This window comes from Gavialis gangeticus, unplaced genomic scaffold (genome assembly GCF_001723915.1).
Source record: "Gavialis gangeticus isolate Ggan-Ray unplaced genomic scaffold, GavGan_comp1, whole genome shotgun sequence".
NCBI classification, from domain to species: Eukaryota; Metazoa; Chordata; order Crocodylia; family Gavialidae; genus Gavialis; species Gavialis gangeticus.
The window spans coordinates 4,759,752-4,780,810 of record NW_017729020.1 but is presented as its reverse complement, the minus strand read 5'-3'; the positions used below and the strand labels follow the sequence as shown (position 1 = coordinate 4,780,810).

The 21,059-nt window shown below is 43.9% G+C and overlaps 1 protein-coding gene and 1 long non-coding RNA gene across 2 annotated transcripts in view; both read right to left on the bottom strand.

Moving 5' to 3' along the window:
* LOC109295500 (tetraspanin-15-like) overlaps positions 1 to 21,059 on the bottom strand; it is a 245,193-nt gene that overhangs the window by 1,826 nt on the left and 222,308 nt on the right. The gene's annotated exons all lie outside the window — the stretch shown is intronic.
* Positions 20,449 to 20,732, bottom strand: LOC109295502. The gene is made up of 2 exons (XR_002096757.1): positions 20,651 to 20,732; positions 20,449 to 20,597 (listed from the first exon to the last, which is right to left on the bottom strand). It is a non-coding gene; the product is annotated as an uncharacterized LOC109295502 (long non-coding RNA).

The window sequence follows — 21,059 nt, the reverse complement described above, 5'->3', positions numbered from 1 at the left end:
CCAAACCATGTGTATAAATGCCCAAAGAGCACTTCGGGGTCTTTCGGGAGAAAAAATTATGTCTGTGCCTGACGATGCACCCACAGGCAAGAATTTCACTTGAAGTGTGATAAACATCTTTTTTTGACCATTTCCAGTTTCTCCTTCAATTGGTCCAAGAGCAAATTCTCCTCACCTACTGCTTGGCTTATATGATGTGCATGTGCTCTAAAGCCGAGAACTGCAGTAACTCCAGGGCAAGGGAGGGAGTTATTTACAGAGGTCAGCCGTGTTTGCATAGATCCAAGGGAGAAAACGTAACATGGCCAAGGTATCTGTGGCACTCTGAATATAAGACTCTAAGCTGGTTCCAGTGACCTGCAGCTTGTTCTGCTGTCAATAATGAGGTGCACTGGCTTTTTAGTTTTTTGGCACAATTTATCCATCTGAACAAAACCATCAGGGCAACAAAAACCTATGAAGCATTATTTGGGCAGATGTACTGCTATTGTCCACTTGATTGAATAAATTCATCCCATGTGCTCAGGGTCTGAGCTCCTGCCTTCAGCAAAGGTCAAAACAGATGTTGTTTTGGAAAGGTAAAAGGCCAGCATTAGTGCATCTAGCCAGTCGCCTAGCACAACGTACAGGAAAGCAAGTCTCTCCTGTACCTGAGGTGTATTGTCATAGGATCTGAAGAATGAGGGGTGACTTACTGGGCTATCACCCATCTATGAATGTACATGGGAAAGAGAAACTCCCAAGTGCTGACATGATCTCACAGCATAACCTGGGCAAAGGCATTTCTCTGTTTTCTGCCTTAGTTTGCCCATCTGTACAGTGGGGGCTGACAGGAGTGTTGGCAAATATGTATGGTCACTACTTGAACAGAGCTGTCAGATCCCTAGGTGAGTGCACACCTTTGAATCGGGAGCACTGAGGAGTGATGTTCTCCACTGACTGATTACACAGCACCAGTGGTAGAAGCAGACGCTTCCTTTGTTGCACCCTGTCACTTTTTATCAGGTCTGTCTCTAGAAGCCAGGTAGTTTTGGATGATCCAGGTAGTTTTTGCATGATTGGATGATTTTGGTCTCCTGGCTGTAGATGCCAGCAGGGAAACTGGAACTTAACACACCAATATTACTCAAAGCAACAAGAATCGTCAGATAGGGCTGTGGCTCCTAGAACGAACATGCCTCAGTGGAGGATTTCAAGTCTTTGAATTTAGCCAGCACACCAGCTTTGCTCTGCAGCTCTTACAACTTCAGTGGGAGCTCAGTACATCAGAGCAACCAACTTCTCCATTCTAGCCATTTCAAGCACTGGGTGTGCAACTGGTCTCTCACCCTTGATACTGCATTGAGAGATGAGGCAACTCAGGTCCTTACCAGGCTCACACAACTGTATAATCTTTAATGCAGTTCTCCTCTGTACACTGCCACGAGGGAGGGAAGAGGTCTTATCTTCATTTGACAAAGGAGCAACTGAATTGCTTCCCAGACTAAACCACTCACACAAGGTCATACGACGAGTCTGTGGTGGGTCAGGGGCTTGACCTCTGGTTCTCCAAGCCACAGGTTGTCTTAGGACAATCCTTTCCCTGTCAAGCTTCAGCTCGGCTTCTCTAATAACAGCAGCCCACAATGAAGACTGAATGGAAAACCACACAAAAAAGCTCCCATTAAATCCTCAGCTAAAGTAATGACTTCTTGTCTATCAAACCCATAAATGCTTGGCATTGCCTCACTCATTCCAGCTGATCATTCAGGCCATTCACACCACAGGGGAGGCCTGGCATCACCTCATATGAGAGCCGCAGAGCACATTATGATGAGAAGAGTGGCATGTTGCTGGGGTTTTTTGCTATAAATTTGATCATGCCCAAGGGAAAGAGGTGTTGTGCATGCTACTGGCATGCTGCCAGGCCAACTGGAAAAATAAAGCTGCTGATCTAAAAAAAGGGTTTCCATAAGCACAGGTTTAAACAGTTTGATTTGCCCTGACATTTCTTGGAAACAACCATTGTCGTTACAGGCAAAAATTGCGTGAGGGGTAATTTCTGAGAGAAAGCAGTTGCAAGGCACTATTTGCAGAGCAGACACTAATGATGATAATAGGAATAATCACTGCCTTCCTGTACACCGTTGGAGCAGCAGGCATTCTCGCTGAATCAGGAAGTCGCTTGTTTGGTTTTAACCCCTCCGTCACTCTGATTTCAGAGTGCCGCAGGGTGCTTTGCATACAGAGTTTGCCTCTGCACATACTCCTTGGTTCCCTGGTGCAGCTGTGCCAGAGTGGGACCTGCTTATGTGAGAGCTACACATAGCTACCAACCCACGTAGGGCCCTTGGTGTTTCTTCAGGAAGGGCAAACTCTGAGAAACAGGAATGATGGCAGATGGGCAAGCCTCAAGCCCATGGGTATGGCTTGGATAAGCACTCTGAAGTTGACGCCCTGTCCTAAACACCCTCCCAACCCTTTGTTGTGATCTGGAAATCCAACCACAGCAGATGCACCTATCTTTGGCTACGGAGCCTACTACTACTCTGAGATTATCCAGATCCGCACATCTGGTTAGAAGCACTTCTGCTTGAAATATCTGCCTGTGAAACAAGAGGGATGAGGAAACAAAGATCCTTCACAGAAGGCTAGACAGGCTTTGCCTTTGATGTATCATTTTCAGCCAGGAGGGGGGTTCATTTTGTAAACCGGAATGTCATGAAGGCCTCAAGATCCATAGTTAGATGCACACAAAACCAACATAATTAAGCAACAAGTTGAGACTCTTAATTTGAACACCCTGTTGGGGCACTTCTGTCTAAAGACTGGACTTGCAGGATACTTGATACCAGGCTTGGTGAGTGTCTATAAAGATTAGCCCTTGTATTTCAGGCCATATGTCCAACGCTGCATTTCTAATGCTACATCTCCCAATAGCCTGGTTATTCCATACTTGTCACAGATCTTCTGCAACTCTCTGCACAGGATAATAGGCACTGGGAGAGGTCAGCTGCTAGACAGGAAGGCAAATGGCATGGCAATTTCTATATACCTTCCATAGCACAATGACCACTACCAACCACGTGGACTGAACTTTCCAGATCAACCATATCTTCCTAATTCCATATACCTCCAGTGCTGACAGCCTAACTTGCAAAAGACTGAAGGCCAGTTCTTCAGGTCCTCTGGCTGCTAACACAGCACTAGCATCCAAGAGCATGTTATCACTAATGACACATTACAGTGAAGCTATCAGAGTCATCGAATGGGGTGGAACATAAATTACGATGGGCTGGGGGATGGGACAGGAACGCTGAGTTTGCATTCACAACTGCATGTTTCTAAACTTCTTTCTGACTGGGTTACTGCCGCATGCTGTGTGGCAGTGACCTCCTTTCTAAATTCTGCCTAACCGACGACTGGAAAGCTGTAAGCTGTTACCAAGTTACATGGGACTGATTCTCTAAGCAATTAGCTTCAGACCATGGTGTTGCAATTTGCCTTAAGATCAATGCTACACAATCCTGCAGTTTAGGAGAACTTAATCCGAATTCCACAGGGCTTTCCCTCCTGTTTGGCAAATGCTGCTAACAAATAGGTTTTCTACTCAGCACTGCTTAAAGGACACTGAAGTATAAGTAAGTAAGTAACTAAGTGCATTGCATCCATAACATTTATTAATTCAAATCTAACCTATTACTGTGGCATACCGTTTTTTCTGGAGTTGAAAAATGATGTGAGAGACTTATTTTGGCCCTAATCAGTCCATTAAATAAGGCTGTAAACTGAGACCATCATGAGAGAGACAAATGAGGATAAACACAAATGGCTCTAACGTACTTTAAATTAGATGCCGTTTTTGTCATTAAGCGGAAGGGAAAATGCGTTTCCCAACATGAGCCTGCTTATTTTGCAGACAACAGATTTAAAAGCAAATGCACTGTGGGGAAATAACTGATCAAGTAAATGGCCTCCAGTGAACCAAGGAACATTAGCACCACTGGGTTTATTAATTTGTCCTAGGATGCTGAAGGACGCTCTGCCATTCATGCACGTGGTTTGTGACTTTCATGGAGGTGACCTTGTTCCCGAGACTGACCAACGGTTTTGCACTTCCTGCAGGGCACAAATACCAGCAGAGTCAGCTAGTTTTATACAACATGTCTGTTCAATGACTCTCAGAAATTAGAACAGGATAAGACCAGACAGTCACCTGGTGTATTCCTGCAATCCAGCACTACCTTTGGTCCAGGTAGAGCCACAAGCACTGCAGTTGTGTCTTATCCGTGGAACTTGCATTGATAGTCAGCATGAGGAGGACTGCTGTGTGGTAGATTTTGTTTTTGGCATGCCCTGCACAGATGAGAGTATTTTTTATCCACTATCTGTTACCTATACTTCTTGTTAGCATCAGATGTGCATCTACCCTCTATAAGCTCCATGCTAGCCTCCATCCTATGCAACGGCTCCATCAGACCCTGCCAGCACAGCCCTAACATCTGTAAGACTGGCTGTGGCATGCCTGTTACCTTTGGCAGCACCAGCACTTGCAAATCAGTGCTGAAAAGATTCATAATTCCTATTTGGTGGGAAACGCTGCAATTGACTTTGAATTGGCACAGAAAAATTCTGTTTCTGAGAATGACACTTTAGAATAACCATTGAGGTCCCTTCAAAACGAAATTTGGTTTCCACATGTCATCACGACATTACTTTCAGGAAGTCAAGAGTAGTGCATAAACTATTATGTCATATTAAGCATGAATACTACTAAAAATCCTAATAATTTAAGGTCAGCTGCTCTATCTCTAGGTCCAGATGTCTCCAGCATTTGTTGTAATAAAAAGTGTGTGGGGCTTTGAATAAAACAAAAATAGACGTTTATTGTATAGTAATTAACAGGGCAGATGTTTACAATAGCTTTGCTTTAGTCTGGAATCAATTTTCTAGGATTTTGTTAGCATATGCTCCTCTAATTGGTACACTGTACACCTATCTTCTTTTCAAACATTTGCACTTCAGTGCAAACACTGAAGACACCTTTTTTCGTAAAATAAGACGTTTCAATCAGTATCAAGTAGGAGCTGGCCTACTGATTTAAAAAATAACATATACAATTAAAAACACATTTTAAATGATGTCATTATGACATCATATGGTCTCAGCAGCAGTGCTTCAGAGTACATGACTTGACAAAGTACATGATTTTATACATTGCCATTATTGGCATAGCACAAAATGATCCAATATAGATACAAATATATAGGTTGACACTAAAATGTCATTTTAAACCAAAATTGTCATGTTCCCCAAATAATAGCCTTAGAACCATAACGTTTCATTAAACTGGATATGATTTTAAACAAAAAGTGATCAGTTTTGTGATAAGGGTGTTTTTGACGGACACCAGTTTCAACGACATTTTTTCAGCCAGCTGTTTCAAAAGCTTTGCACTGGGGCAGCATTTCCCTTTGGCTGCCTCCCAAGTCCAAATCCGAACAGGCAGAGATATTTATTGGGGACTGGGGAACAAGGGACTAAGCATCTGGTCTGGTTTCAAAGGCTGAAAGGCAGACACAATTCAACAGCAGAAACCGGCAAAGGGCTGATCAGAGGCCGGCTCAGAATGATTGACTGGAAAGCTGTAAGACTGCATCACACCTAAGATTTAATTCTTCCCTGGTCCATAAACCTGCTCTGTACCCAAGACAGGTTTTCTTCAGGAGCATAAAAGGTCTAGTGAATCCATAAATATTCAGTACGGGAAGCCACATCACTGTGCCAGAGGCAATGAATTGCTTCTCTTCTATCCAGCCATATACCATCCTCAGCATAGCACCAGCACTGTCATGAAGGAGGGCCATGACAAACATAACAAAAGCTAGAAAGAACAATGCTCCATATACTGAAAAAAAAATAATGGCATTGAAATAACACACAATTACTATTTGCATCTGACAAGGGCATGTTTTTGTCTCATAGAATATTTTATGCTTTTTCAGTAGCAGTAGGAAGTCCTATCCCAAGTATCAGAACCTGCTTTTGCTAGTGATGGGTGCAGAATAAGATCTCACTTGCCCTCCTAATCTCTTACAGATGATTTCTGTTACCTCTGCACAGACTGAATAGGGCCTTGCTCCACCAAAGGTCCCTTTACCTTCAGTCAGGTGACAAGGGGTGCAAGGTACCTGAATCAGGGATATAGGTTGTAGCCATGTGGTCTAAGGCCATGGGCAGACAAGATTCCTTGGGTAAATCTGATATCTTTTATTAGACCAACTCAAATATTTGGAAAAATTCTTCTTTGAAAGCTTTCAGGTATAAATACCCTTCATCAGGCTGAAGAAGCATCTGCAGTTGGTGTATGCTCTTCCTGGATATCCAGGAAGAATTTTTCCAACTTTTTGAGTTGGTCAAATAAAAGATATCAGATTCACTCAAAGAACCTTGTCTGCCTAGGTACCTGAATCAGCACTCCAGTACATACAGGTTTCTCAGGAAAGCACTTTGGGGTATCCTTATCCTTATGCACGCATCTCAGTACTTTGTTGAATCAAGACCCCATTGAAGTGGGGTGGGCGTATCATGATTAAACCCTTGGACTTTGGTGTTGGAGTTGAGGGCAGGTCACTCCTTGCCATATTAGACCCATTCAGACAAATAGCCTCCCATCACAACTCAGGCTGGATGCACACTGAAAACTCCTGCTTTGGCTTCGAGTTTGAACCACAGATTCCTTTAGCAGGGTAAAGCTACCTGAACTTTAACAATAAGAGTGTGTAGCCTTCCCTCGCCTCTGAGTGATAGCCACCTTCTGAACAACTGGCCATAAATACGTTTTTTTCACTTGAAGGAAAATATATCAAAAAAGCTGTCAGGAATATGATTGTATCCAGTAATATAGTCACGGAAGTGATCATATTGGAAGTGAAAAGACTTCTAACTCAGGTGCTGCTTTTATTGCTTCTCCATATTGAGGAATGTTTTATGACACAAAAGGACATTTCCTACGTGCTACAGAAGTGCAACAAACGTTCATGCCCCTCCACCCTCCCAAACTGCTCTTCCCCTACCTTTGTCCCTTTGATTCCTGGGCATTCTGCTGAGTGACTGGCAATCTAGTTGAGGGATACTCCTTGCCAGGGACTGCAAATGCTCTGACAATGCTGCAGGCTTTTGGGATGATGCTCAGTCCCTGGCAAAGGACTGGCACAGAACCCGAGACAGTCTACATGGGATTTGAATGGTGGGTGTCTACACAGGGATGAATGTCTACGTAGGCTGTATAATCCTGCACTGACTATAAAAAAAGGTCAGTTCCCAATATAACACATCCATAGATATTTTTCTACCTGGGGAACCATTTGGTAATACAGGAGAATCCAACATCCTCTCATCTTCCTACAATGAAAAGACCATATACTAACGAACATCGCCTTAAGTCCTGCTTCAGTTGCAAAAACCACCTTGCCATGTACAGGGTTTAGCATGGCGCTGGCACTTCATGAAAGCTAATGGCTTATTATACAGAATAGTGATAATAAGGCTCGGTAGGGCTGATAGGCTCATGGCATTTTACGTGAAATTCACCAATCCAGTGGAGCTCAAATGACTTAACAGACATTAAAAAGCACTGGATCAGTTTTTGCTCGAAGGCTTTGAGGCTGCATAATGAAAGTGTGATGAAAGAATGTCAGCGAAGTGTGTTTATACACAGTTGCCAATTGCAGTGAAGGATGCAATTGATCCTGGCAATTAATTCTGGGCTGAAGAATTGATCTGCCATCACTACAATTTTACTCAAGGCTCCCTTACATATTGCTGCCTGTTAAATGGAACGGATAACTGAAGCTGCTACTTTACACAACAGAAAGTGGAACACTGTGGGCTAGAGGCAGAAGGGTCAAAATGTGTGGATAAAAGTCATAACCAAGGTACATGTATAGTTTGCATATAAAATGCAAGGGAGAAAATGGGCATTTATCCCCTACAGTTCCCAACAGGCCATATTCTATGCTGGTACATGTGAGTACAGCTTCAACTAGTTGCACCCACTGGACATCGGCACAGATTTTGAACTAACATTACTGGCATGTATGCAGTTATTTGGATTACGGTGTCATTTAGAAGACTCAGTCACAGGCCCCCACTGGGCTAGACATTGAACCAAACACAGAGTAAAAACAGAAGGTTCCTGCCCCAAAAGGCCACATTCCTTTGCAAAATACTCTGGAAACCAATGGAGCTATCAGCTGTCTATAAGACTCAGCCCTTACACGCTGCTACTCCCAGTGCAACGCATCACTGCCTCTCTGTGCCCTGCAACCTCAGTTAAGTGTACAGAATGGGAAGTGAAGCAGTAAATTGTCTCCCACTGGAAGCGCACTGGAAAATATGCAATTACTTGCAGAAGCCTTCATTTGCTTCCACTCCACTCCTTTGCACACACTCTTTGGCATGTGTTTCCTTGCTGTCTGTTTTCCATCATCATAAATGCCACTCAGCCACTGGGTAACCCCTGCCCCCCTTTCACTGGGTCACTGCATGGCTGCCTGGCTCCTCACTGCCCAGGTAACTTCTCTTTCAGTGGAGTCACAGGCTAACAAATACAACACTATTTCCTCTCTTCTTCTGCTTACTCGACTGGGATGGTTGGACCAGATCTTACTACTGGCTCTTTTAGTAGTTCTCCAGGCTCTCTTTGCCAGGAAAAACGTTGAGGCTCATGGAAGCAGCTGCAAACAAGCAGTTACGGCTGGTTTTCCACAGCCCATGGGCTAAATCCCATCAGTTCTATGCCTCATAACCACTAGCCTAGAAAGGTCACAGGGAGATTTACACTTTCCTATGATGAATTTGGCAAGATAGGAACCAAGATGCTCTGATCTACCAGTGTCAGTGTGAACTCCATTAAAGCACTGTGAATAACTAGCTCCTTGGATCACCTACTATCTCCAAAATAACTGTTTCCAAGTGATGTAAGACAAAAGTTTTTCACAATATTCAGAAAACCCAGAGATAAGGAGGAAAAAAAAAATGTTTCTGCACAATCAGAATGCTGCATGTGACCTGACTGGAAGCATGAATTTCGTTGTCAAGCTTTTGCAAATGACAACCAATTTTTAAAAGCGAAGTGCGTGTGGAAATGAAACATCATTTCAAATCAGGAAGTAGAAATGCTTTCCTTAAACTGCTTCTGAGTTATTTTAATAGTTTTCACCTTGAGAAAATACAGCAAAATCACCATGGATTCGCAAACAATCTTGGCGAAGAAAATGTTTCAGTGGAACGATTTTGCCTGCCTGTAGTCACAGCCTTCATTTTTGGCAAACTGACTCTGAGCTGCAAAGCTCTGGTATGTTCTGCACAAGATGGAGAGACTCAGTTTCCACCTGTGAAATTGAGAAGACATCTCCCCGTCCCCCAGGAGTAGCTTGGATGCTTAATTGGATGGTTTGTGATGACTAGTGAATTATAGTACATGCAGACTCCCGCCAGTAGAAAAAGAGGGCAATATGAACTGTATCAGGGCTCTGTAGTTGTATGAGAGACACAGAGTGACAGTATGTGCAAAAAAACTAGCAGTTTCCCCCCTATTGTACTTCCATAGGCTGCAAAGCTATTATAGCCCCTTGAAGAGTCAAAACACCATAAGAAAATGAAGCAGACACCCCATTTGTCCTCAAGTTTCTTTGCTGATTGAACTATGAAACATCCCCACCACTGTCACACTCTCCTTTTAGAAATTTACTTTCCACTTGTAATAAAAATGCCTTGCTTCCCAAAGGAAAAGGAGGCTTTGCAGAAGGAGACCAAGACTTGCTGTGCTCACTCTGGCTTGCTGCACTTCATCAAATGGCCCATTCATATTTTCCTGTTCACACCAAGAGCCTGGGAACGGGGTCTCCTGGCTGCTTTGAGGGCTAAAGTCACAGAAGCTGTAAAAGGAACTCAAGCAGCAGCAGGACAGGAGAGACCTCATGCATTTCACTGAGCACCAGGGAGGTCTGGAAGCAGGAGGAGGGAAACATAGGTTGTGAAAGGCTCAGTATAAAATAACAGGACAGGCCACATGTGACAGGTGATGAGGCCAGCGAGACTTGGTTGTGCCTGATGGCAGAATGACAATTCTGCAGGCCACTCTCACAGGGAGATTTGAGGCAGCAAAGCTAATGGTTAGTGCTGGAGACTGAACATAGGTGCTGTGACAATGCCACATGGTCACATTTGCAGAAGCATTGGAAATCAGCCCGAGAGGGACCCACATCTTCCCATGACTTGTTCTCCCTACTGGACAGGAATCTATACCCACTGGAAAATGGACTCCTGTTTAAATAAAGCCTCAGAAGTTGCCCTCTCCCCACTGCATTTTTCAAACAGGACCTGTCGCGTTGGGAGTCTCAAATTCTTGGGTGCAGGGTTTGAGCTAGTAATGCCCCGGGCTGAGGCTGAAGCCCATAGGAGCTCAGCATCACCACTGAGATATCATGCTGGACATCCAGTAACAGGCACCCCAAAAATAAGAGGCCACTTTAGAGAAGTTGAAGAAGACCTTTGTCTTTATGCATGAGTGAAACATGGACGTGGAGGAGGATGCTGTCAATCGTGAATCCATTGTTACTTATACAGAATTTGGGAGTTTCTTGTTGAAAAGATACTAAATAATTGAATGTGGCAAACAGTTCAAGCACTCTTTGGACATAGGTGCGTGATGCTAGAACAGCATGTAGGCTCCATCTAATCAGCATTTAGGGTTTGATTCTGTGATGCCCATAGGACTCAGGGCTGATCAAGGCCATACTGAGGAATAAAAGCTTTGCTATAGTCACTGATCAGAGGCACTTTATTTCAACTGATTGAAAAGCCATGAATATGTTTTAATTTCTCTGCCACACTGTGTCAATCAGTAGCCTCCTGGTTTTGGTGGAACCAGGGTACTAGCCTTTCCTTCCCTCCCCATCCCTGCTTATGTTCACAGCTGGCCACCTGGTAGGAGAAGTTAAATAATTATTGCATCTGACAGGATGAATTCAATTTAATCAAAGGAGGTATGGATTACAGGATGAGATGCATGAGGAGTGTTATTGGGGAAAATTGGTATTTATTCCCTTGAAGTTTAAAAGCAAGCTGCAGTTACTATACAGTGTTTGATTTTGCATTTGCGAAAGGAGCCCTGGACAGGCACAAAATTGTTTCCTTCCTACCTGCTCTGCCCCATGGAAATACTCTCATCACATCAAAATATTTTTGCTACTGCCAAGTTTCCTGTAGGCATCAGATATTCACTCTCACCTGCAAACAAACTACCAAGACCGGTAGGATGCCTGTGCTGCATCCCTGTCTTACCCACTCAATGGCATTAGCCATTTCCATGTACTATTTTTTTGTAAAAAAAAGTATATTGCTCCTGTAGACAACTGACTGTTTTCCTTCCAGCCCTAAGTAAGGCTGGAAATGTACACTGAAGGCTGTCCTGAGTTTAATCAAGCTTCTCTATCTGATCCCCCCTCCCCGCAACACACACATTTCCCTGTAATCAACCATCAAGTCTTGCTCCTAATTAAGTGATTTGTAAAGATCAAGAGGCTGCAGATTGGTTTCTGAAAGCTTTGGATGTTTATCTTAACGTAACTGAAGCTATTATTGTCTCTTCCTGTAATCAAGAAAACAACACATTAAAAAAATTCCAAGGAGGAGAGATCGGGTTTTCTTATCATGGCAGAACATGTGTCTGTGCACTGGAGATGGAAAATGCATTTGTTTGCTAGGCGGGTAGCATGAGATTTATGATGCCCTTAACTTCTCGCTTCCTTCCTGGTAAATTCCTGGATTGTGCAAATAATGTGTTTGGTAAATCCCTCCGCTGTCACTTAGCAACTCCACCTAGTTGGTAAAACAACGCGTTTTTACCTAGAAATGGGTTTCAAAATGTAAGAGGCTCACGGGGCTGTGATTCTACATCAGTAAAGTGTCTTTTAAGATCCCACTGTAGGTTTCTATGTTCTTTGTCCTCTGAACACGAGTAAGAAACATGCTGTGTTTACAAGCAAAAAGTACCTTTCCCGACTGCCTATTCCGCATTTAGCAGTAACCCAAGGTTGCTGGGTTTTTGGACCCTGATCAGAAACAAAGCCTTCCAACACAAAGGAAGAATGAAAATTGAACTGATTGGGAAATTTTCTTTGGGATAGGACTTTTTAATCGGAAAATGAGACATTGTCAAAATCAAATATTTTCTCAGGGATCTGCCAGCTGGGAGCCAAGTCCTGTCAGGAAAGGTTTCCCGGGTTCACATGAAAGCCAGAGTGAGGTAAGAAGAGAGGGGACTTGAACCCAAATTTCCCATGTGGCCCCTAATCATTGGACCACCAACATTTTTTCTCTTGTTTAAAAGCTTTAGGAAGTCTTGGGTTCTTCGCAATATGGAATGGGAAAAACATGTTTCCCATTCAGCTCAAGCTGTCAATTAAGTTTCTTGCCCAGAGGGTACCGAGTCTGGAGGAAAATGGAAAAAGCCTGCCAAGTTTCAGAGCAGATACACTAAAGAGACAACAGTTTTATCATCACATTTACAAAAGCGGGGAGAAAATGTCCAACTTCTAGGAAGAAAGTTGCTTTGCTAAAAAATAGTATCGGCTGAAAACGGATGGTCCACACCTTGTGCAATCTGTTCCACTTGTTGCAGAAGCTGGATGAGAACAGTTATTCCAGATTTGCAGACTTTTTGGAAGCAAAGCAGGAATGAGACTAAATAATATGCTGGATATTATTAACTAACAATTACAAGACCTCAAAAACAGATGCCCCTCCACCCCCCAGCAACTGCAGAGTGAAAATGCACGACAGCACTGATGTGATCAACTGCTCTGTTAAGGGAAGAAAAGGTAGTGAAAGATTGGCCTCTGGGGTCCTCTGGCCCACTTGAAAGGTTCTCAGGGCTTCTCACTGACATGCATGGAAACCACCTGTGAGCCTTGAAGCCTGCACAGGTGGTACCAACCAGAGGCTGTGTTTAATACCACCAGTGTTTAATACACTGTGAGTGAAGTCAGCATTCATATGGAACATGCACCTCCTTTCCAGCAAGGTCTTAAACCGAACAACCCTGCATACTATGAAATGCAGCAATCGAGAAAGCATTTTTGGGGCAATCTATTATGCAAGACTCAATTTGCCTCCTGTTCACCTTGGGGAAGCATGGGAGCTGGATAGTTAAGCCTAGCCCCAAAGGTCATTCCATTGCTGGTCATTTCATTTCATTTCACTGCTGTTTTGTACCTCATGCACATGTAACTGTGGGCTTCAGTGCAGTCCTTGGCAGATATTTAGGACCTATGTCAGACCTGGCTGGCATCTCAGCTAAGAAGCAAAATATAGATTAACCTACTTAAACTACTTCAGCAGGACCCAATGAACAACACCCGAGAGTGCTAAAATAATTGGTCAAACTATGGCAAAGTTATTTGAAACCTTGTGGTGCTCAGGAGAGATCCCAGAAGACTGGAAGAAGGCCAATGTGGTGTCTATCTTTAGGAAAGGAGGACTCAGGGTATTATAGGCCAATCAGTCTGACCTCAATCCCTGATAAAATCCTGGAGAAAATTATCAAAGAATCAATTACCGATCGGCTAACAAAGGGCAGTATTATGAAGGACAGCCAACATGGCTTTGTTATGGGCAGATCAGGCCTGACCAACCTCATTTCCTTCTGTAATCAGGTAACTCACCACCTGGATAGGGGAAACGAGGTTGATGTCATACACTTGGACTTCAAGCAGGCCTTCGACTTAGTCTCCCATGATGTCCTCGTGGTAAAACTGGAAAAATGTGGCCTTGGCTACTTTACAGTCTGGTGGCTAGGAACTAGCTCCATAGTAGGAACCATGGCTAAGGATGTCATCCCCCCTCTCTTCTTGGCCTTGGTGGGACCACAGCTGGAGTACTATGTTCAGTTCTGCATTTAGCTTTTCAGGAAGGATGCGGAGAAGCTTGAGAGAGTCCAAAGAAGGGCCACATGCAGAATTAAAGATCTGGAGAGCAGGCCATAGGAGGAGAGGCTGAAAGACTTGGGACTGTTCAGCCCCGAGAAGAGAAGGTTCAGGGGGGACTTGGTGGCAGCCTATAGGTATATTAGGGGCATACATCAGGGCCTGGGGGAGCATCTGTTCACCAAGGCCCCCCAGGAGAGGACAAGAAACAATGGGCACAAGCTGACTGAAGATTGCTTCAGGCTAGACATAAGGAAAAACTTATTTACAAGTCGAGTGCCAAGGGTTTGGAACAGGCTCTCCCTAGAGGTGGTACAGTCACTCACCCTGGTGATCTTCAAAAAGCGTCTTGATGCCCATCTTGTTGGGATCATCTGACCTCAGCAGTCTTTCCTGCCCAAGTGAAGGGGGGCTGGACCCAATGATCGGTAAGGTCCCTTCCAGCCCCTAACAGCTATGAAACTACTTTCACAGACCTCTAATAGCCAGGGTCTGGCTAGTCAGATCGCCAGACATAACCATCAGCTTCCATTTTGTGGACAGTATTTCTTCACTGGCAGGTATTAAACTCCCAGAACCGAAAGACAGCTATGGAGATAATCCATCAGCTAGTGAAATGCTTTGTAACAGGTTTTAGAAATTCTAAAATGCAAGTCCTCTGGAAGGAAGCACAGGAATGGCGCAGACTGGCTTGTGGTATGCTACAAGACACGCTAGACACTTTACCTTCACCCTCTATGGAGGCCCCATACAAGGGAAGCCAGGCCAGAAGCAGGGCTCTAAGCTTCAATCCTGATTCACCTAAATAAACTGCATATCAGATACTTATAGCTTCGTTGCTAGGGCAGGAAGTTCACCTCCGGATGAGGCAGCAAGCAGATTGCGTAGGGATACAGCCCAGATCTACACAGGAAGTTCCTACAGCCAAATGCCTTGGCTAACAACCACATTCGTATGACTCTGTCATCAACCAAAGCATATGCTTTTCTCTCTTGCTGGCTGTTGCTTCCTTATGTCTATATTATAGGCAGGGTTTTTTCAAGGAAGTCACATAATGCTGCTCAAACTAGTTGGTCCCTCCCCACAAAGCTTCTCTGAGTATGTTACGCATCGCTTTTGCTAATGGCTAGTTATAGAGACCCAAACAGCAGAATCTAGGGGTTATGATTAAGCTTGCGAGATGCCTAAACCTTGAATGCTGTGAAATCCAAGTGAGAAAGCTGGGCTACCTTGACCAAGCAAAGAAGACATTTTAGTACCTGCTGAGTAGTAAGAGAGTGCAGCACAAAACCATCTCTACCATCTGTCACTAGTACATGCCTAATGATTTTTCACTGCATTGACCTTTGCTCTTATCTTGTAAGCATAGCCTCAGTGCCAAATGTTGTAGGTTCCTAACATTTGTTATTTCTGGAGAGGCAGTAATGCACTGAAAATCTTTGCTTCTTTGAGAAACAGCAACAGGCTCTGTTGCTCAAGAGCGTGCTTACTACTAATAATGTCTGGATGGATGAAATACCAAAGCAAAATTGCAGTTTTTAATCAATAGTGGCCTTTTGCCATGACTGGTAGAAAGTGAATAGGTATTACCCCTCAGAGGTGGCCTACAAGAGATTTCCTTCTTATTTTTTTCATTGGACACTCACTCTCTTTTGATGTTTTGTGATGGATAAAGGTGACTTCTAAACTCATCCTTCCCCTTGTTTTTAACTTATAAGTCAGGACTACCGCCTCTGCTGCTTTGTTTTGCTGAAAGACAGTTGGGCAGTGTCAGCCCCTGCACTTTAGCTGAAGGGTGGTGATAACACTGGATTTCTAATTACTGTTTCACTGCAGGAAAGGACAACTCTGCAGCAAATGCAATGGACTAGGGCAAGTCATTGAACTCCTCTGCGCCTCCATCTCTCCTTCTGTGAAAGGGGGGTAATTCCTACCTTCGCCTGCGCCTTTGAAAGGCTTTGTCTGCCAATGCCTGTAAAAGGCCTATGAATCAAAGCAGAAAATGTAAGGAGAAAGCAAAGCCAAAGCGTTAAGTGCAGTCTATATATGCAAGGAGACAACTCATCAGCCCTAGCACTTTGATCCTGCATAGTTATTTCCATGGAGAAATCTCACTGCTGGGCAGCCCCCCAACCCCAGATGCTTCTGAGATTAGAAACTTCTATGCATGCCCTCTCTCCCACAGATTAGCCCCAGAACACTGGTATCTGAGACAGGAAAGCCATCACACCCCTGGCATACAGCATCCCAACAGAAAACACCTCTGGCATTCAATTAAATTATTGCATATTATTGCATCAACTTGGGGCTGGAAGGCATAGGAGATGCCCAAGTGGGTCACAGCAGTGGTCCATCAGTCCAATGCCCTGCCTTGAACTTTGACAGCACTGGATGCTTTAGAAGAAAGTATAAGATGCTCCATAGCAGCTGGGTGTGAGATGGCCCATCCCCTGTAAATACCTCACTGTGATCTCTGACGGACACAGACTGGCTTAAGCCTTGAAGCCTGGGGTTGTCTGCACCTTTCCTGTTGTCTTGTCACCCCAGTTATCCTGCCTCCATTACAGGTGCAATATCCACTGTGTCTTTGACACACACTAAGTTCTTGGCTCCAGTGCCGTCCCATAGCAATCTATGAAGCTTTTTGGTATCCCTGGTGCTGTGTGACCCGCTCTGGGCTCTTAACACTCACCTCCTACCTCCACAATCCTGATGACACCATGTTTCAGGCACTGTCTTTCAATGAGACAACAGCACTGGATTCCCTTTAGAGATGCTAAGTTGTTGCTACTGACCACAAGCCCCTTCCCTGAAAAGGTTCGAAGGACTTGGTTGGCACGGGGGTATTGCTCAGGTTAAGGTCATTGGTGGCCTCACTAATGCCAAGGAGTGGTAAGGTGCAAGGATACAAACTTTAGCTGTGCTCAGTTTTGTTCATCTGTGCTAGGGGTAAGCCCTGGGGCAAGTCCACACAGGTGGCTGGGCAAGAATGGCTGAAATTCCCAGCCTGAGAAGGATATCAATGGACAAGGGCTCAGAGCTGAAAACAAATATACCCTTACATGCAGTGAACCAGCACTGGGTTGAATGTGAGCATCAGCAAAAGGCAGCAGGATGAACCTTCGCTGAACCCAGAGGAGCAAAGGACTCATACGCAGCGTGGCGGGGACCTAGTGAGCACAAGGGTTGTGGTCACATTAGACAAGCCTAGGTCTCTCCATCTTCCAACATTGTTCATCTTTTCTTTTGGTTGTGACCCCAAAGCCGTTCAGGCTGAATTCCAACATATTCGTCTCCTGCACAACGTGGATGTTTTCTTAATTAAAACCAACAGACCAATGAGGATGTTGATTCCTCCCTACCCTGGAAAACACAGAAAAACCAAGAGGATCTGATAGCACTCCAGAAGAATAATCTGGGGTGGGGTGTAGGGGGCGTGATATTCCTTGCCCCATGGTATCTGGCTGTATTTCTCCTCCCACTGGAGTCAGTGCGAAAGCAGCTCTGAAGGTTGTGAGCACCAGTGGGTGATGTCCAAAGGGAATAAGTGTGAGAATTCTTGGTTTAACTTTAATTTTAAAAAAACCAAACATTTTATGCGTGCTGCTAACTCCTGAGATAACTTTGCTCTGGGCAGGAGCTGCTACCTCATTGGGCCAGGATGGTAATATAGCAAAAGTATAAAACAAAATGCATATGCTTCGCTGCACCTCAGGAGAGATACAGGCTTACTCCATAATTAAAACACAACCAGTTCAAGGCAACAATACAAGTTCTCCAGTGACTGCCAGTGGCTAAATTAAAATGTCCTTTTGAGAGCGATGTGAGATGTGTCACTGTTTGGCCTCAGACTTCAGCTTGGCTAAGATTAATGGCAAAGAGACACAATCATTTCAAGAGAAGAGAGCCTAAGAAAAAAAAAACAACTTAAAAGATATCTTGCTAAGCTGGAAAAATAATTAGGTTGGTGCAGTTCTTCTTCTTTACTGAGAATGAAGAAAGCCTGAAATAAAAGTTCTCTCTTCTCATCATTCTCTTTTCAAGATTAATTTTAATAGGGAAGCATTATACCTTTAGTCTAAACCCCCGCAGAGATGTAGTCATTCTCTTCCTATACCATCCCAGATGCCTGCCCAGCCTCTTCTTGAAAGCCTCCTATGAAGGATATCCCAAAATTTCTCTCAGCAGTTTGTTCTACTCTCCTACTGTTCTCACAGTTCATAATTTTTCCCTGAGATTTACTGTAAATCTTTACTACTGCAGTGTAAGCCAATTGTCCTCTTGTCCTCTGTGGCAAGGAAGAACAGCATTTTTTTCTTCTTCTTTATGGCAGCCTTCCAAATATTGGCAAAATGGTATCATGTCATTCCCCCTCTTGAGCTCCTCTTCTTCAAACAAGCCTACTTCCTTCAACCTGCCTCATGCTGCTTGCTTTCCAATCTCTTTATCCTCTTTGTGGTTTATCTCTGGATGCTCTCCAGTTTTTCTAAAATGCAGTACACAGAACTGGACACAGGAATTCAGCTGAGGCCAAATTAATTTGAACTGAAACAGGTGTGTACTAAGATGAACAGGGGACTGGAGTGCTTATAGGCTTGCTCAGCCCACCAAAATGAAGTCTGAGTAAGAAGGGCTGGGACTGCTGTCTATAAATACATCATTAGGAGGTAAACCCCAGGGAGGGAGAAAAGCTATTTCAGCTAAATTATAAAGTTGGCTGAAGAACAAGTGGCTGTGAATAAACTTTAGTTGGAAATTAGGAGCTTTGCAACCATCCAAGGGAGGCCCTGGAACGCAACCTCCAATCAGAGGCACAGGGAGAAAGAAATACAGACCCTTTGATGCTGAAGCTTGTTTAGTTTATGGAAGTGTTTATATGAGAGGTGCCTGTCTGATGTTCCTGAATACTTATTTTTTTCACCCCTCCACTTTCTGGCTGGACTCAGTGGACACGAAGCCCATGGATGATATCGTGTATATTAAACAACTGAAGCCTGATTGCAGGCTCTTGTGATGGCAGTCTGAATATCAGAATACTATACTCGGAATAGCTCACAGCTATAGTGTCTCGACACACTTTAAATAAAAAAGATCCTATGGTTGAAGGCGTAGGTGTAAAACACAAAAACATCAAAGACGACAGTGCAAATAAAAAAAAATGGCAGTGTGTTTGCCAATGAAAGGGTCCAACTCTCCATCTTTACATGCCTGAGGCTGGTGATACTGGGGATTTCTATTCAAGGTGTTTCAGCACTGCTCTTGCTAACAGATATGGAGCTGGCAGCATGCATAAAATCTGTTTTAAGTTACAATAAAGCATGAATTCTCACACCTCATTTGTTCCCCTGTGAATCTTCCAGGTGTTCTGGTCCTTTGCCTTCAGGTGCAGCCTTCAGAGCTGCCTTTGGGTGGACTCCAGAAGGACAGGAAACATAACCCGAGGGTGTGGGCAAACACTACCTATCACATTACAGGCTGTGCCTTCTGCGATGCTCTACCTGCCTCCACTTCTGAACATCTGAAGGGGAAATGGACACTCACCAGAGCAATCTAAGATTCTTCGCTGGTCATTTCCTTTAGAGAAAAAATACCTAGATGGTGCGGGAGGTACATTTATAAGAAAACAATATGGATTGCTGTGGGTTTACAACCAAAAAGATAAAACCAGGTTGAAGGCCACAGAGAGAGAGAGAGAAAGAGAGAGAGAGACTGATTGATTGACTGATTTTTGGGCTCTGTTGGTCACTGAGGTTAAGTTGCCTTAGTTTTGCTTTTATTTACAGGATGTCAGAGCAGGCACACAGGGCATTTGTAAACGCCATGTTTTTTGCCCTTTCTTGTGCTGCAATCGCATGACTGTTTGCATGAGCAGGATTTCTGGATGCTTTAAAGGTCTTTCTGGTGCATTAAACTAAAACTCCATGGATGCAGTTTAGTTTGGCTCACTGGGAATTAAAGCATTGCATCCATGGATTAGTTGCGTGCAAACACAAATTTTAAACTTCACTGCAAAACAAGAAAGATTTTTTTACCTCCCTGCCTGCCATCTGACACCTCCAGGGAAGGACTGTACCTGATCTACACATCAAAGAGCTACTCAGCACAGCTCAAAAAGACACTCTCATGGACCCAGAGGGACAGTCTTCCATCTTCAGCTCCTTCTGTGCAAAAATGAAGTTTATTTCCTACCTATGGGGACTTTTTACCATCTTGTACCATCTATACTTTTCTCAGAGCCTGACGAAGGGACTTTGATCCCGAAAGCTTGCAGAAAAGGACAAGTTTCTTGTGATTTTCCAGTTGGTCTAATAAAAGGTATCATTTTGGAACCAAGAGTTCTAGTTTTTTGTATGTGCGAACATGAAGGCACTTAAAGACATATAATGAGCCTCTTTGTCCACCAGGTGGTGCTGCAACTTTTTTGTAGTTCACCCCTTCAAATTGCTGCCACTTTCAAATTCCTGCTGTTTTTTTTTCCTTTTTTTTCTTGTGCTGTGTACCGACTCCCTGCTCTCACAGCTGTGTGGCTGGACACAGGGTGGGGGGCCCTGGGCCAGGGGGGCAGTGCAGGACTATCCTTCTCTCCTGCAGCACTGGCTGGGGGCCAGGCTTAATTCATTTGAAAACCTAATACGTGCAAACACTGATGCGATGCTCCAAAGCTTAATTAGTTAAAAAACCTAGTATGTGCAAACACTGATATGATGCTCCAAAATAAGCAAGTTTAAATTTTATAAACCTTTTCAATTTAAGGATAAAACACTGTGATGTGTATAGGTGCCCACAAACACTTATTACAGAGCATCTGATTGCAGCAAGCCACTGTTTCCTTTGAACTTGTTCGTATACCCTCAGAGACTGAATGAAGCCAGCATATGGGCACTTTTTGCCTTACTCTGTGTATCAGTGATAGAGACAGACAGTAGCATGTGCCCCAGTCTTTAAAGAGCTGCCGTGACATGCAGATCTTGTCAGTTTGCCTTCAGTGCTCTCCAGCAAAACACATGGATCAGGGGTAGGTAGGGGTCAGAGTTGTCAAATGCAGGCCGAATGTAAGCAGGTGTAAGTTCTAAGAAGTTGATGGAATTT